This window comes from Pseudopipra pipra, chromosome 2, assembly GCF_036250125.1.
Source record: "Pseudopipra pipra isolate bDixPip1 chromosome 2, bDixPip1.hap1, whole genome shotgun sequence".
NCBI lineage: Eukaryota > Metazoa > Chordata > Aves > Passeriformes > Pipridae > Pseudopipra > Pseudopipra pipra.
Genome location: NC_087550.1, coordinates 76,942,608 through 76,958,780, shown reverse-complemented (window position 1 = coordinate 76,958,780; position 16,173 = coordinate 76,942,608). Strand labels below are relative to the sequence as shown.

At 39.3% G+C, this 16,173-nt stretch overlaps 1 protein-coding gene and 1 long non-coding RNA gene across 3 annotated transcripts in view; one reads left to right on the top strand and one right to left on the bottom strand.

Moving 5' to 3' along the window:
• The window catches only part of GPC6 (glypican 6), a 763,526-nt gene that overhangs the window by 159,066 nt on the left and 588,287 nt on the right, over positions 1-16,173 (bottom strand). The window lies entirely within an intron of this gene.
• Positions 5,873-7,271, top strand: LOC135409880 (uncharacterized). The gene is made up of 2 exons (XR_010428407.1): positions 5,873-6,099; positions 7,044-7,271. It is a non-coding gene; the product is annotated as an uncharacterized LOC135409880 (long non-coding RNA).

The window sequence follows — 16,173 nt, the reverse complement described above, 5'->3', positions numbered from 1 at the left end:
CCTTAATTAATATTTTTTTTTAAGTCAGCAGGCCTCTTCGATTTGTATTCAGTGGCTTGGGACTATGAACTGGTCCTGTCAGCTTTGAACCTGTTCAAGTATCAGCCTTTTGACTATTCAATCTTTACACAAACATAATTTGATTTGCAAACTGCATAAGAGAAATCAAACCCACAAATGAATGGAAACAGAAGTAAAATTTTGGGGACCATAAATAATACAAAGAAGCAAAAAAATAATTCCAATATAAGGAATAACTTAAAACATTTTTTATTTTTAATAATAATGTTATTTATCACAGGAGTAATTTGAATGCTGGTGGACATCAACACTACACCGTACAAAGAAAAAAAACAGAAAAAAATGACAATCCAGGTTTCTTGGCTACTAATCTCTACAGAGGTTTGATAAAGAAAATGTTGGTGAAGGTAGAAAGGGATAAATCATGCAGTCCAACAAACAAATGCAGTATTTTGAAAGGAATATTGATTTTATTAATTTCTTTTAAGAACATTATGGAGTGAGGAGAGTATATACAAATAGACTTCAGATACACAGAGGGCACAAAGAGATAAAAAAAGAAATAAGAGTCCAACAAAAAGAGTCTGAGGGAGAGCTGAAGAGAAATTGAGATAAATATAATGCAGGAGGCTCAGTAAAAAAACCCTCTCAGCAGAAAACATCCAAGGACACAGTCATATATATGTGCCACTTTTCTATGCCTAGTACATGAAATAGGTACCATTTTCGGTCACTGGTGGTGGGTGCATGACACAGCTCCGAGATCAGGCTTCTCCGGTGTGGATTTGTAATGTAGCCAGGGCAGATGTACAAAATGCAAACAAGAAAGTATTCCCAGATGCCTTAATATGCTTCCTGGGGTTCAGTGTTCAATCCATTGATTGTCTCATCTTTGCCCCATTAAATCTTCACTGGTGAGGCAACCAGTTTCTTACCAATATGGTTTAGTTAATTAGAGATGTCAAGGTAGGCAGCAGGCTGGGTTTGAGGGGTATGGGCCAGGAGAAGAGTAGATTCAGAACCCTGAAGTTTAGGAGACTGAGCTTTAAATTGTTTAAGAAATCTGTGGGTGCACCCTCCTGGGAATTTGCCTTCAGAATAAAGGAGCTGAACAGAGTTGTCATCTCTTTAAGGATATTTTTCTTAGAGCACAAGAGCTTTCGATTCCCACATGGAGGAAATCAAAAAAAGGGCAGGAGACCAGCAGAGCTGAGTAAGGATCTCTTGGTCAAACTAAAATGTAAGAAGTAAATACATAGACAGCAGAACCAGGGACATGTCTCCTGGGAAGAAAATAGATGTGTACGAATGGGATCAAAAAAGTTAAGGCACAGTTGGAGCTGAATTTGGCAAGGGATGTGAAGACTAATAAAGGGTTATACAGGTACCTTGGGCAGAAAAGGAAGATTAAAGAAAATGTACCCCCTTCAATAAATAAGAACTAGTGATGATCAATGTGTAGAAGGTTGAGATGCTCAATATTTTTTTCCCTGTTTTCAATGGTAATCTCTCTTCACACATCTCTGAGTCCCTGAACCTCAAGGCAGAGACTGGGGAAATGAAATCAGGTTCAAAGATATCTGAGGAACCTGAACATATATAAGTCCATGGGACCAGATGAGACACATCCCAGAGTCCTGAGGGAATTGTCTTATGTAGTTGCTGAGCCACTCTCCATCACATTGGAAAAGTGGCAATCAAGCAAAGTCCCAGTGACTGGAAAAAGGGAAAAATCACACCTATTTGAAAAAAAGGTAAAAAGGAGGACCTTGGGAACTGCCAATCAGTCAGCCTCACGTCTGTGCCCCATAAGATCATGGAGCTGGTCCTCCTAGAACATATATCAAAGCATGGAAGACAGGGAAATGATTAGAAACAGCTGACATGGCTTCACCAAGGACCAGTTGTGGCTATAATCTAGTGGCCTTCCACAATGGAGTGATTGTATCAGTGGACGAGGAAAGATTCCATAGATATCATCAATCTGGAATTTTGTAGGGTCTTTGTTACAGTCAACCACTACATTCTGACCTTCCAGCTGGAGAACTACAGGTTTGATAGATGGATTGTTAGATTGCAGAGGGACTTGGCAGGCTAGAGAGATGGGCTGAGACCAATGGCATGAGGTTTAATGAGACCAAGTGCCAGGTCCTACAGTTTGGCCACAACAACCCCATGCAGGGGGAAGAGTGGCTGGAAAGTGGCCCAGTGGAAAATGACCTGGGAGTGCTGATAAACAGCAGCTGAACATGAGCCAGCAGTGTGCCCAGGTGACCAAGAAAGCCAGTGGCATCTTGGCATGTATCAAGAATAGCGTAGGCAGCAGGACCAGGAAAGTGGTCACCCCCCTGTGCTTGGCACTGGTGAAACTGCACCTCAAGTACTGTGTTCAGTTCTGGGCCCCTCACTTTAAAAAGGACATACAGATAATGGAGCCTTTCCAGAGAAGGGCAACAAGGCTTGTGAAAGGTCTAGAAACATATCTTATGTGGAACAGCTGAGGGAGCTGGGTTTGTTTAGTCTTGAGAAGAGGAGGCTCAGGGGGAACCTCATTGGTCTCTACAGCTACCTGAAAAGAGGTTGTAGTGAGGCAGGGGCCGATCTCTTCTACTGTGCCTGCAGTGAGAGCACCAGAGGAAATGGCCTTAAGCTGAGACAGGGGAGATTCAGATTAGATATTAGAAAAATTTTTCCACTGTTAGGCTGGTCAGGCATTGGAATAGGTTTCCCAGGGAGGTGGTAGAGTCACCATCCTTGGAAGCGTTTGAGAAGCATGTTGATCCGGTGCTGGGTGATGTGGCTTAGTGGTCTAGGTATTACAGTGGTAGTACTGGGTTGATGGTTGGACTTGATGATTTTAAAGGTGTCTTCTGACCTTGATGATTTTATCATTCTATGATTCTATGTTTAAGGAATCAGCTGGATGGCCATGTTCAAGGAGTTACAATCAATGGCTCATTGTACAAGTGAAAACCAATAATGAGTGGTGTCTCTCAAGGGTCCGTGGTGGGATCAATGCTGACGGCACAGGCAGTAGGACTGAGTGCACCCTCAGCAAGTTTGCAGATGACACCAAGACGAGTGGTGCAGCTGATACACTGAAGGGAAGGGACACCATCCAGATGGACCTTGACAGGTGTAAGAGGTTCAACAAGGTGAAATGCAAGATCTTGCACCTGGGTTGAGGCAATTCCAAATATGGATAAAGACTGGAGTATGAATGGATTGAGAATAGCCTTCAGGAGAAGGACTTGGGGATACTTGGGGATGAAAAATTTAACATGAGCCAGCAACGTGTGCATGCAGCCCAGAAAAACAATCATATCCTGGGCTGCATAAAAAGTGTGGCTAGCAGGTCAAGGAAGGGTGATTCTTCTCCTCTACTTTTGCAAGACCCCCATGTGGAGTACCAAGGTTTCTTTTCCACTGTTTTATTTAATCAGAAAATGTAGTTCCATAAAAAAAAAAATTCCTGAGAAGAATCAGTTTGAGCAAATTCAGGAAAGTGATTTCTTAGATCAAGGGCAACTTCTTTTTTTTTTTGGCTTCTAATTGCAGAGGAAAGACAACTAATGTCCTGGTCATTACAGCACTCTGACAGTCGCTGGTAGGCCCAGGTTTAGCTCTCTGTCCTACTTTGTTATTTTGAGTTCTGCTCCTTTGCTCTCCTCTCTCTCTCACAATTTCTTATATTCCTTATTACATCATCTGTGATGTACAAAACCCTGAAATTTACTTCAGGGTAAAATTAGAAGCATTTTAGAAAATTTGAAGTATTTTTAGAATACATTAGACTATTTAGTTGCATAGGAGAAATATTGTCCACCTAATTCTAATGCTGAAAATAGATGAATGAAACATAAAGAATATGAATAATCACGACTTTGTATATTATCAAAAACTAATATCTTTAGTGACACTGACATATCTTGCATTAAACAAAGGTATAAATATAGATTCAATGGGTTACCAAGCTTGATTAGACAGGTAACTATGAACTATAACGTCAAAATGACATGGCATGAAGTGATGAATAGTCAATAAAGCTTTTGAATATATTGTTTTCCAAGCAACAAAATAGAAGTGCTGCTGCTTTGTGTCTTTCTTTTATTTCAAATGTCTTTTCATAAATGACATATCATGGATATCAGAGCACAGGCTAATGGTAGAAACCAACCTAAAATACTTTATATGAAGAAAGCACAATAGCTCACAAGTTAAGAAAGAGAACTGTAGGGCATGGAACATAAAGACATTAAATTGCACAATTAACATGAGAAATAAGGTGTAGATTCTCATTAGCAAAGACTTTGGAATGCTCTTGACTGAAGGTCATTATTTACTGTCAAAGATTCAATCCAATTTCAGCAAAATCACACAGTGCTAACAAAACCTGGGGTCACAGCTGCCTGACAAGAGAATCATTATTATCTTGGTACTTTAATTAAAGGAAAGAATGATAAGGTTGCTAAATATTAAGTTAGTAATCTGAATTTTCTTTTGGAATCTGACACAACTGCTAGCATGTAAATCTGGTTTGAAAAAGGGTAATATGCAAATTAGAAAATGTAAAGCATGACTCACATTTGAATCATAGAATTATAGAATCATAGAATTATCAAGGTTGGAAGAGATCTTTAAGATCATCAAGTCCAGCCATCAACCCAGTACTACCACTGTAATACCTAGACCACTAAGCCACATCACTCAGCACCGGATCAACATGCCTCTTATACACCTTCAGGGATGGTGACTCTACCACCTCCCTGGGAAACCTATTCCAATGCCTGACCAGCCTAACAGTGGAAAAATTTTTTCTAATATCTAATCTGAATCTCCCCTGTCTCAGCTTAAGGCCATTTCCTCTGGTGCTCTCACTGCAGGCACAGTAGAAGAGATCGGCCCCTGCCTCACTACAACCTCTTTTCAGGTAGCTGTAGAGACCAATGAGGTTCCCCCTGAGCCTCCTCTTCTCAAGACTAAACAAACCCAGCTCCCTCAGCTGTTCCTCATAAGACACGTTTCCAGACCTTTCACAAGCCTTGTTGCCCTTCTCTGGAAAGGCTCCATTATCTGTATGCCCTTTTTAAAGTGAGGGGCCCAGAAATGAACACAGTACTTAAGGTGCAGTTTCACCAGTGCCTACGCTATTCTTGATACATGCCAAGATGCCACTGGCTTTCTTGGCCACCTGGGCACACTGCTGACTTGGCGGGGATGGGCAGGTATAAATAATAGTCAGTATAATTTGAATTAAAGAAATGCAGGATAAAACTTATACTATATATTGACGTTCAGAGAAGACAGGGATTAAGTTGAAAGAGAAACATCATGCTTTCCTCTTTCACAAATCACTTTCTGAAGGAATTTTTACATCACAGTGAAGTTTTTTTCCTAAATATGTTGCTTCGGTTTACATAATTTCCAAGTAAAAACTACAATGCAGAACAAAAGTGCCAGCAAAGTGTGGCAATTTTGGATGCTTGAGTCTCATTTAAGAAAAATACCTCAAAGTATAATAAAGGTATCTCTACAGACTGGGAGGAGAAAGAATGGAGTATAGATCACAACAGGGGGCAGTCTCTGGGTTTTTTGAATTTTAAAGTGCCTTTCTGAAACTCAGAGACTGTCTGTGACTAACAAATGTAATTCAAGATGGTCCCAAGTTCATTGCTGCTAAATTTGTGAAGTGAATTGTAGCCAGTCTGTAGGAACCTACTGAATTTAGGAATAGAGCCTGGAAACACGTGTCTCTCTAGGGGTGACTTATTTAAAAAAGACTCCTATCTCTCTGTTCAGAAGCCTCAATAGGTGTTGAATTCTGAATAAATAAATTGGTATCTTTGAGATTAAGTCTGATGTCTGCTGCATAGCTTTGAAAATACAGATTTGCTAGGCACAACAGGGGTTTGCATTTGTTAATCAAAACTGCAAAACTGCAAGGCAAGGTAAAATCTTTGAAGTTTGATTATCCTCAATTTTTACTTCCTAAGGAAGTCTCTGATTAATTGCTATATTTGTTATTTAGCATAATTGGTCCAAATTCAAATGCCAGATCACTGCAACGATCTACTTATGGTGAGTAAAAGTGAAACATCATTTCCAAATAAAGAGGTTGTTAAGCTTCTCCAACTGGATACACTAGCTGACAGGAAAAAAACCCAACCCTTTAAAACCAAAAGGCAATTGAGCACAGTATACTGGAATTGGGGAAAGCAGCACTTTAAAACAAGATTAAGAACAGTGATTAATTTTGTATGTAACTTCACGATTATACTAAAGTTGGTACTCTCTTAAAATTATAGTTGCCCTCCTCCTGGAGAGTACAGGGGAGAAATTTTTTGCTTTGAATAGTCAACATTAATCATAAAACCCAAAGATTTCTCTATTCAGTAATGATAGTCAGAATCCACAAACCAAAGTGAAATACGATTAATTATAAGAAAATGAAAATGCTTTGACATACTGTATGGAAGAATGTATCTATTACTTTCCTTTTGCAAAGATGCATTCTTTTATGCAAAAGCATTCTATGTAAAAGAGGTGCTGTTTTTGTTTTGTGACACCTTGAGACTTATTGCCTAATAGCATTATGTATGTAGACCTGCATAATCAAATACATATAGAAATTAGAGCACTGGAAGCTGGACTACTTTAACACCACCCCTTCAACTCCAAAAAACAAACAAAAAAATGGTCTAAAAACACTTGAGAAATTACAATTGTAGCATGTCATCAACATTTTCCACGATGTCATTGCCATCTATTTCTTATTCTTCTTTGACAAAATAGTCAATCGTTCACTTTTTTATGAATTTAACCAATCGATATGGGACTACCTGGGCTACTGTCTTGTCTCAGTAGAAGTCACTGGGAAAAGTTCCTTTGATTCAGTAGTGTCAGGATTTTACTCATGATTATTAAGCAAAATGATGTTCAGATTATTTCATGACACTGCCCTATATCTATTAATGCTGCTTTTTAATATGCTGTTATATGTGCTTCTGCCCTGGGATACAAAGAACAGGGGAGCAGTGTTTCCTTTGCAGCAAGAAGCAAGGGATTAGTCATGAAGAAGGAAGATGCAGAAGAGGAAAAGGAAGAAGACTCACTTTGGTGGCAAATGAAGAGGACCCAAGAGCGAAGATCAAATGTTGGCCTGGAAAGTCAGGATGAGGCTGCAAAGTGGGTGAATTAGATGCCTCTCCTTTCTCAGTTTGCTCATTATATAAACGATTTGACACAAGCCATTTATTTTGTAAAGAATAATCAGTTCTCAGAATTAACACTGGATCCTTGGTCTTAGTAAAAATGCAAACAAGTGCCATGAACTGGAATGGGGAGCCATAGTCCTATTCTCATACATTCCTGGAACAGCACTGAGCTATCCATTGCTACAGTAATTCCCCTGTGTGTATTGGATTTGCATGACAGGTTTTGATAATGGGGGTCTGCAGGGATGGCTTCTGTGAGAAACTGCCAGAAGCTTCCCCTCTGTACAACAGTGCCAATGCCAGCCAGTTCCAAGGAAGATCTGCGACCTGCCAAGACTGAGCCCATCACTGATGGTGGTAGTGCCTCTGGGATAGCATGTTTAAGAAGTAGGAAAATTTACTGTGCAAGAGTGATGGCAGTCAGAGAGAAGAGTGAGAATATATCAGAGAAACAGCCCTGCAGGCACCAGGTTCAAGGAAGAAGGGAAGGGAGGAGGTGCTCCAAGTGCAGAGATTCCCCTGCATCCTGTAGTGCAGACCATGGTGAGGCAGCTGTCCCGCTGCAGCCCATGGGGGTCCGCAGTGGAGCAGAGTCCACTTGCAGCACATAGAGGAATTCACACTGGAGCGGGTGGATGCCCAAATTTCTGTGACCCTGTGGGAAGCCCGTGCTGGAACAGCTCCTGGCAGGACCTGTGGCTCCATGGAGAGAGGAGCCCATGCTGGAGCAGGTTTGCTGTCAGGACTCATGATCCTGTGGAGGACCCACGCAGGAGCAGCCTGTTCCCAAAGAACTGCACCCCATGGAAGGGTCCCACACTACAGAAGTTGTGAAGAACTGAAGCCAATGGGAAGGACTCATGTTGGAGCAGTTTATGGAGGACTGTCTTCCATGAGAGGGACAGCAAGCTGAAGCAGGGAAAGAGTATAAGGAGTCCTCCCCCTGAGGAGGAAATAGCAGCACAGACAACATGTGAAGAACTGACTGCATTCCCGGTTCCCCATACCCATCAAGAAATTTTCTGTACATCATTTTGAAAGGATCCCTTTTCATAGGTCTCAGGAGGCCCTGTTCTGCAAACCCTTACCTCAGCACAATGCCTTTGACACACATAGCTCTGTTGGTAGTGATATGACAGCTTGTTTGAGCAAGGGTTTCTGGATCCCATCACTGAGATTTCTATCAGGGAACAGGTAAATCTATAAGAAATATTTGAAAAATCTCTCAAGCACTTCCAGCACATATTACTGAGACACAGGAAAGATTTATTTTACACACTTGAAAATCTGAGAGCTTTTTTTTCTTTCAAAAAAGTTGTGATAGCAATTTAAAAATTAAATAACTCTCATGCCCCAGAATGTTTATTGCTGAATTATCCTTTTAGGATTTTGCTGGATCCTGCTGTGCTATTTTTCTCTCTAAGAAGCAATTTCTTAAAGATTTCACCATTACATTGCTGCTGTAACAAAAATGTGTTTACTTTTTACAACTTGAAAAATGTATGTATGTGCAGAACACCTACACATGTAGTGTTTTTCTTCTAGGGCAGAGATTTGGAGTACAGAGAAGGAACTCACTACTTTCTTCCTAGCATGAAATATTTACAGATTGGTTCTGTAAAGAGTAACAACCTTTCTCTAGGAAACAGAAGATTGCTGCTTTCTTGAACTCTGTCTGCAGGTCTCACTCTTTAGTGCAAACTGCTCCACTTGCAGCACCTGTGATATGTGCCTGTGCACCCCCCACCTTTCTTTCCTTGCTGCTACATGTTTATTCTTCTCTCTGATTGAAGCCTGCCCATAATACTGCAGGGGGAGGGGGAGGCTGGTCATCCTCCTGAGGAAGACCTGTGTTTGAAGTGAAGTGTGGTTCTCGGTGGAGGATTGCTCAGGTGGGCAGGCACCTCTGGAGATGCCCTTGTCCAAGACCAGTCTCAGCGAAGGGTCAGCTGCAGCAGTCTGACCAGCTCCTTGCCCTGTTAGGTTTTGAATATATCTCCATGGATAGAGACTATCTCTGGACAAACTGTACCAGTGTTTTACTATCCTCACAGTAGATTATTTCGTTCTTATTCTTAAATGACTATTTGGGCTTGTCCTTATTTCATCTCACTGTCTCTCTGGGCACCAGTGTGAAGAGCCCGGCTCCAATTTCTTTACTCCCTTCCCATTAGGGATTTATACACATTGATGAGTTCTCCCCTGAACTTTCTCCAGGCTGAACAGGCCCAGTTTTCTCAGCCTCTCCTCCTATGACATATCCTAGTCACTTAACCACTTAGTGTCCCTTTGCTGGACTTGCCTCCAGTATGTTCATGTCTCCTGTACTCTGCATTGCAGTCCTAGTACATGGTAGCACTGAGTGGAGCTGACCCACACACGGAACAGCAGAACAGCACAGACCCACCATGAGCTGCCTCACTGACAGACCACTGGGGAGAGATGTTAGACCAATCCCTTCTCCTGGCTTATTTCCCTGGAGCAGCAGCCAGGGCAAGGATCCCACACACTATGCCTCTGATGAGCGTAAGCAATCAATCTAACTGTCTTGCAGTGCCTGCAGTTTTCTCTCAGATTTTTTTAAAGCACAAATGGCAGCATTGCTATATTGTTCCAAATAGCAAAGGATCTGAACTTCCAAAGCTGCCAAGTTCTAATCAGAATCCAAACTACTTATCTTCAGACACTGCTCACTTCGAACACATTTTTTCGTTTGTTTGACTTGGGTCACTGGCACATAATCTTAATTTCAAGTCAAAGGCAGTAAACTTTTATTCAGCACATTCAATGCTCATCCTGACCTAAGTAACTCAAATTCTGAAGATTGATGTATTACACAGTTTTAGTTTGAGTTTTATTAGGCATTTCTCAACACTATATATCTTCAGCTACTCTGAGAAATATTCACACTCTCTGAAGATATGGTAATTTGCCCTTCTGCACAGGCATCCTTGCTGCAGATGTTGTGAGACTGACAAGTGCTTCTCAGTATATTCCCTCAAGATCCTGTAAGTTTAAACTGAATCTCAAAGATAATTTCCAGTCTTCTAATTCATATATACTGAGTTCTGTTAACTACACCATTTTATGCTCAGCACTCAAAATATGTTTTGTGATATTTTACAGATGCAACATCTAAAAAGGCACGGGAAATACTGGAAACAGCCAGTGATCCAAAATACCCTGGGGAATTGAAGTGCAGAAAGCTCTTGCATCCTTTTATCTTGGATAAATACTTTCAGATTTCTTTGCTTTGATGATTTGAGAGTCTGCCAATGTACAAGTTATGAGATCTAGTCAATTGTATAATATTATTGTAAAAAGTCTGTGGTTTTTTTATTTCAATCTATGTATATGGAATTTTGTCATTTTTTGAAAAGTTCTGTACTACTTACCAGATTAGGCACAATGATGAGTCATTAACATTGTGATCACCCTGTCTACACAGAAGGCATGCTCAGGAGGCCAGCTGAAGATAGAAAAGCAGTTTTTTTACCTTCCTATTCTTCTATAGAAGAGAACAAAAGGAAAAAAACCCAAACTTTCTTTTCAGGGCAGCAAGATAAAGCAACAAAGCAGGGAACAAAAAATTATTCACAGAAGGGGAAAAAAAGTGCTATAAGGAGTCTTCTGGCCAAAGTGGAGAATCTGTGTTTCATTGTCTACCAGTCACTGCCATGGAAATCTTCTGGTCTGGGGTGGCTCTGGGAGAGATGCTCTGAGGCAGCACAGGAACACAGTACCTGAGCTCATCCAGCAATACACAAGCAAAGTTTCTTGCTTCATCCAGCCTTTCTTATCAGTCACCCCGTCATGCAAAAAACAGATCTGAATGTCCACTGATCTATGCGTGGACAGCTATATAAAGCAAGCATGAAAGACACATAAACTCATGCACATTGGATTTTGACTGGCTTTGCCCATGTGTCAACAAAGAGGGCAGAAAAATCAGGCTGTGCAAGCTCCTAATGTGCAGTTGTAAGAGTGGCTCCTGTCCCTTTTCATTTCAGCCTCCAATTCAAATAAGTCACCTCCATCCTTGGTTGAAAAGCAGAATATCCCACCCAACTAAGTGCTGCCCCAGATAACATGCAATCTGCAAGGCCAAAACCAAAAAGCATCACCAACAGTGCAAACACATTTGTAGAAGTTCTTAGCGCTGCTCACTGCTTCACATAGTCTCCTGCTGTTTCTATACAGGTTTTATTAAAATTGACTTAATTTCATATGGTAGACACAAGAATAATTTCCAATTATTATATTTCATTACTATTTCATCCTTTTTATTTTAAAAAGGCACATTATGCATATATACATGATACAATTTTAATTAATAACTTTTCTATTCAATCTCCAGCTCTGGTGAAATTATTTATATTAAAACAATTATGCATTAAAAGCATGTGTGAAACTGAATAGATTTTGAAGTTTAACCCTAAATTTGTCTTTTTGAATCCTAGAATTGGCATTTTTTTGAGAGAAAACATGGACAAGGAAAAGAGAAAAATAGAATAAGCTAAGAGAGTGTGATTTAATGTTATATGACAAGAAATCAAAACAAAAAAGCCCTGCCAGAACAAATGGGGGCTTCAAAACCAAATGTTAGTTCCCTATTACCATCAAAGGCAAACCACAGAGCCAATGGTTTTCATACTGCCATCACTTTACATCTAGCAAAATGTAGTACAAAACAACCCTCTTCCACTTAGGCCTAAATCCAAAAATGATATTGAGATGTTCATATCCAATTGAAATTAATGATCCATTTAAACTGAACAGAGAAGGAATCTCAAACCTGATGCAATGTTGAAGCAGTATCCATAAAGAGAAGAATCTCAAGCAGTTTAGAAATCTAGCACATTGGCTGATGAGGAGTACATTTCCATGTGTCTTTTCCTATATTCTCTGTATAGGTAGTGGCATCCTGGGAGCCAGACTCCCAAAAATTAGATATAATGATACTCCCCCTGCATTTAAGTTATTTGTGCATCTTAAATTCCATATGCTTGAGTGATAAACATCAAGAATCCTACCATGTGTGCTTTGGTGAGACTCATTGTTAGGTTTGCAAAATATAGGGAATATGGTCCTTTATTACATTTCTTCCATTTATGGGAAGAACTATTATTGAACAATTGCAGGAGTATGGCAACCTTTATGATGAAAATTAATAATAAATTAATTAGAAAGAAAATTATCTCAAATGTGCTACTTTTCTGGCTGAATAGCAAATTTGTATCAATCCTAGGCACAGACATATGGAGATATGGAAAAAAAAATAGATGAAGCATAATAGAGTGTTAAAATTAGAGCATTGCTACCATACCCATAATTTTTTTTTTCTTTAAAGTATTTCAATTATCCTGACAATAAAAGAAAGAACATCTACATTAGCATCATATTATTTTCACAACAGTTATCTTCAGTCACTTCTGATCAGACAAATTTCTACATATATTGCAGCTAATGAGCTTGTTTTATTTTTTTTGCAACTCTCTTGGTGAAGTGTAAATCACACTACAATTGTTTAACTGGAGGCTTGCTATATGTATCATGCTGCAGAGCCTGTTGCTAAGACAGAGCATGTGGTGAGGCTCCACTGTGGCAACAACTACCAGCCCATGATGCATTAAAATCCTCAGTTCCTCAGTGCTAAAGATCATTGTGTCCTAAATAGGAATTCTATAATCTGAACAAACAGAAATCCCTTGCTCTTTCTGGTAGTGGTGCAATATCAGCAATTAGCTGCTGAGTCCCAGACTGTATCCCAGAACAGCTGCTTTGGCTTATTAATGGCACTGGCATTATATCATTCTGTTTTAATTTGGGCAGTGTATTGTTCTTAATTCCCCTCCAAGAGACAAAGGAATCTACAAAAATCATCAAGAAAGTTCAGTCATCTTCATGAGTGCTCCTGATGCTTTTAACCTTACCAAATCCTACCAGGTGTTTTCTGTAAGGAGTCTTCCCAAAGTTGCTGGTTGTGCTCATAGAAAGCTGGTGTTATTAAGATTCAGTCATCAGCATTGTACATGTCACACTGTAAGGAGTCCTGTGTACATCTCCCAAAACAGCAGATTCCCAAAAGAATGAAAACCAGTGTCTGTATGGAGGAATTATGTCAAAAGACTATTATTAATGAAGTAAAGCTTGATGTTGTGTAAGAATCAATACACACTGTTAAGGAGATCTGCGCGGGCTTACAGTGGCTATAAATTCACTTTTTTCAGCAAATGTAAATACAAGAGATATAAATATGCTAAACAGTTCAAAATTCTCTGATGAAAGCTAAAACTAATTTCCGTGCTATAATATGCAGTCTAGTTGAATGCAATCTTCTGAGCTGTAGCAATCTTGACCGGAGTTTAAAGGTATTCCAGTCACTGAAATGTTCATTAAGCATTATCTCAAGAGGCAGTTCTGTTTGCTAGAATGATCTTTTTTAATTAGTGAATTAAGAATCACATAAAAACATTCAGCTGTCATTGCCTTCTGCTTACACAACATCTTTCTGCTGCCTAAAAACGAAATTGCTCTGTAATTGTATCCTCCACTGCAAATAAGCAAAAATATACTCCAGGAAAGCCCTAGTGGTTCCTAATAGGGTCAAAACAAAGATGAAGAATCAAACACCTTGCAGATTAGTATAACCAAGTTTTCTGTCTTTCAGAATCTCTTAATGGTAGCTATTTTGTTAAGAAAAGCAATGATTGTTGATATCATATGAGTCATGTGAAATCGAAGTGGCCTTCTCCATACAAAATATCCCATCCCCCCAGGTATGGTTAAAAATAATGTAAAAAAACCAATCTGTGGAAGATGGAGAAATAGTTATTCTGGCCAGGAATTGGGCAATTCTGCCTGATCAAGCACTGAACATAGACCTGTCCTAATACTCTCAGAACAAGAGTGATATATTCCAGCTAGATTTTTTTTTTGTGATGTCTTATTCTTTTGACTTGATTAATCATTGCTCAGTGTCAGAATGATTGACTCTTGTAATTTCCCTCATCTTGTTGTCAGATGAGGAAGAGAAGCTAGGCATATTTTACAGATAATTATCAATTCATCCAACTACTTTTGCCCATTTTATAAATGGTTCAAAACTGACAAAAACAGTAGCTTCCAGAATATTATTACCATCAGTTGGCCATGGAAGACACTGATCTAAACTGTGTATAATTTGTGTATAATCTGTGCACATCTGAAAATCCTGCCTGTAGCAAGAGATTGTAAATAGGCATGATATATAATGATCATGAAAGGGTGCATGAGGTTTATAGGATGAGGTTAGGAAAACCAGTTAAATAGGTGTAAATAGTCATTCTGTTAGTCAGTGAATGTGCAGTAAACAAGGGAGCACAAAACTTCCAGTATAGCCTTTAGGACAAACAAGTCAGCACTTCTGAAATATAGTTAGCCTGCAGACAAGTAATAGGTACTTAGCTCAATAGGTTACCTGAATGCAAGAACCCAGTCTGTAATTTTGCCTGCACTACTGATTGTACAAGGTTTGAACAGAGCTGTAAAAACATCAATACGCAGGTGCCTGTTGCATTAGAAAAACAAATACATGGACAAACCAACCAACCTACACTGCAACTCAGACAACAGCCATTTTTTCCATCATTATCAATATACACATGGCTTAGCTGAGAAGAGAGTGAAGGAAAATTGTTCACACCAATTTCCTGCATTACTTCAGAATAAATGCACAGTGACTCCAGGAAGATAAAAAACATCACACCACACTAAAAAATAGCAAAGTTGGTGAAATCAAATGAGAAGTTGATAAAAAAGTACATGATCCATAAAACATTCTGAGCAAAATGAGAGAAGAGGGAAATACAGCTCTAGCAGTGTAAAGGAGAAAGCTGAAGAAGCTGGGGACCACACACAGTTTTATCATCTCAGTTTTAACTTCCCAGGACTGAGTGACAACTTACAGTGAGAAGTAAGCCCAAGTGTGCCCCATAAGGGCAGCAGTGCAGAGGTAATATCACCTGGGGCAAATGGCACTTTTCATTGCAACTTTGAACATTCCTCTGCCAAAGACATTTTTAAAAAGAATTATATTTTGTTTCATGGACTCAGAAATTCAGTGACTCCTAGCAGAAGCTGTATGCACTGGGATTAAGAAGAAAGGGTCTCAGTTCACCTCATCTGGTCAATATCTGTATCAGAAACATGCACACAGGCAGTTCTTCCTTCTTCTGATCATCATCTTGACTTTCATATTTTAATGAGTAATGACTACATGAAATTGTGAGGATGAAATATAAACGATAGTCTAATAAAAACCATGTCACAGGTCAATAGCTTCATGGACATGGGAAAAAATCACGAATTGCTTGACTACTAATATTTAGCTTAAACTAAATGAGGGCATTTTTAAGGTCAGGTAAAATGCTGCTGCATCTTCACCTCACATATTTTTGAATTAGTAGCTACATAGCCTTAGCACTAGTATTTTAAGACTAGCGCTTTTTTTGGAAATCTCAGATACTGTACTGCTATGCAGGGTTATGTAAAGGAAATGTTTTTTGGGCTTCTTATCTGTCACCAGCTGCTGAAGATCATTTAGAGCAAAACACAGCTTAACAGTGCAAGATCTCATCTACTAATGCCCTTTCCCCCCATTTTCAGGCCTTTGAAAATAATGAAGAGGAGTAATGAGAAAAGTAGTATTTTTTCTGAACTAAAGGTTAGATGCGAGGATACTTTGGATAAACACAGCCTTAACAAAGTTTACTGTGTGTTTACTGTTACAACAGAATTTGTAATATTTTCCTCATTCATCCCAAGTACAAAGGATTGCAAAGGATTTCTTTTAAAGCTCATTGAATGGTGAGAAAACCATAATAACTTCAATGAATGATAAATCAGAGGAAAGAATCACGCAGACAGTCCTCCTAAGAGAATCAGGAAGATTTAAACA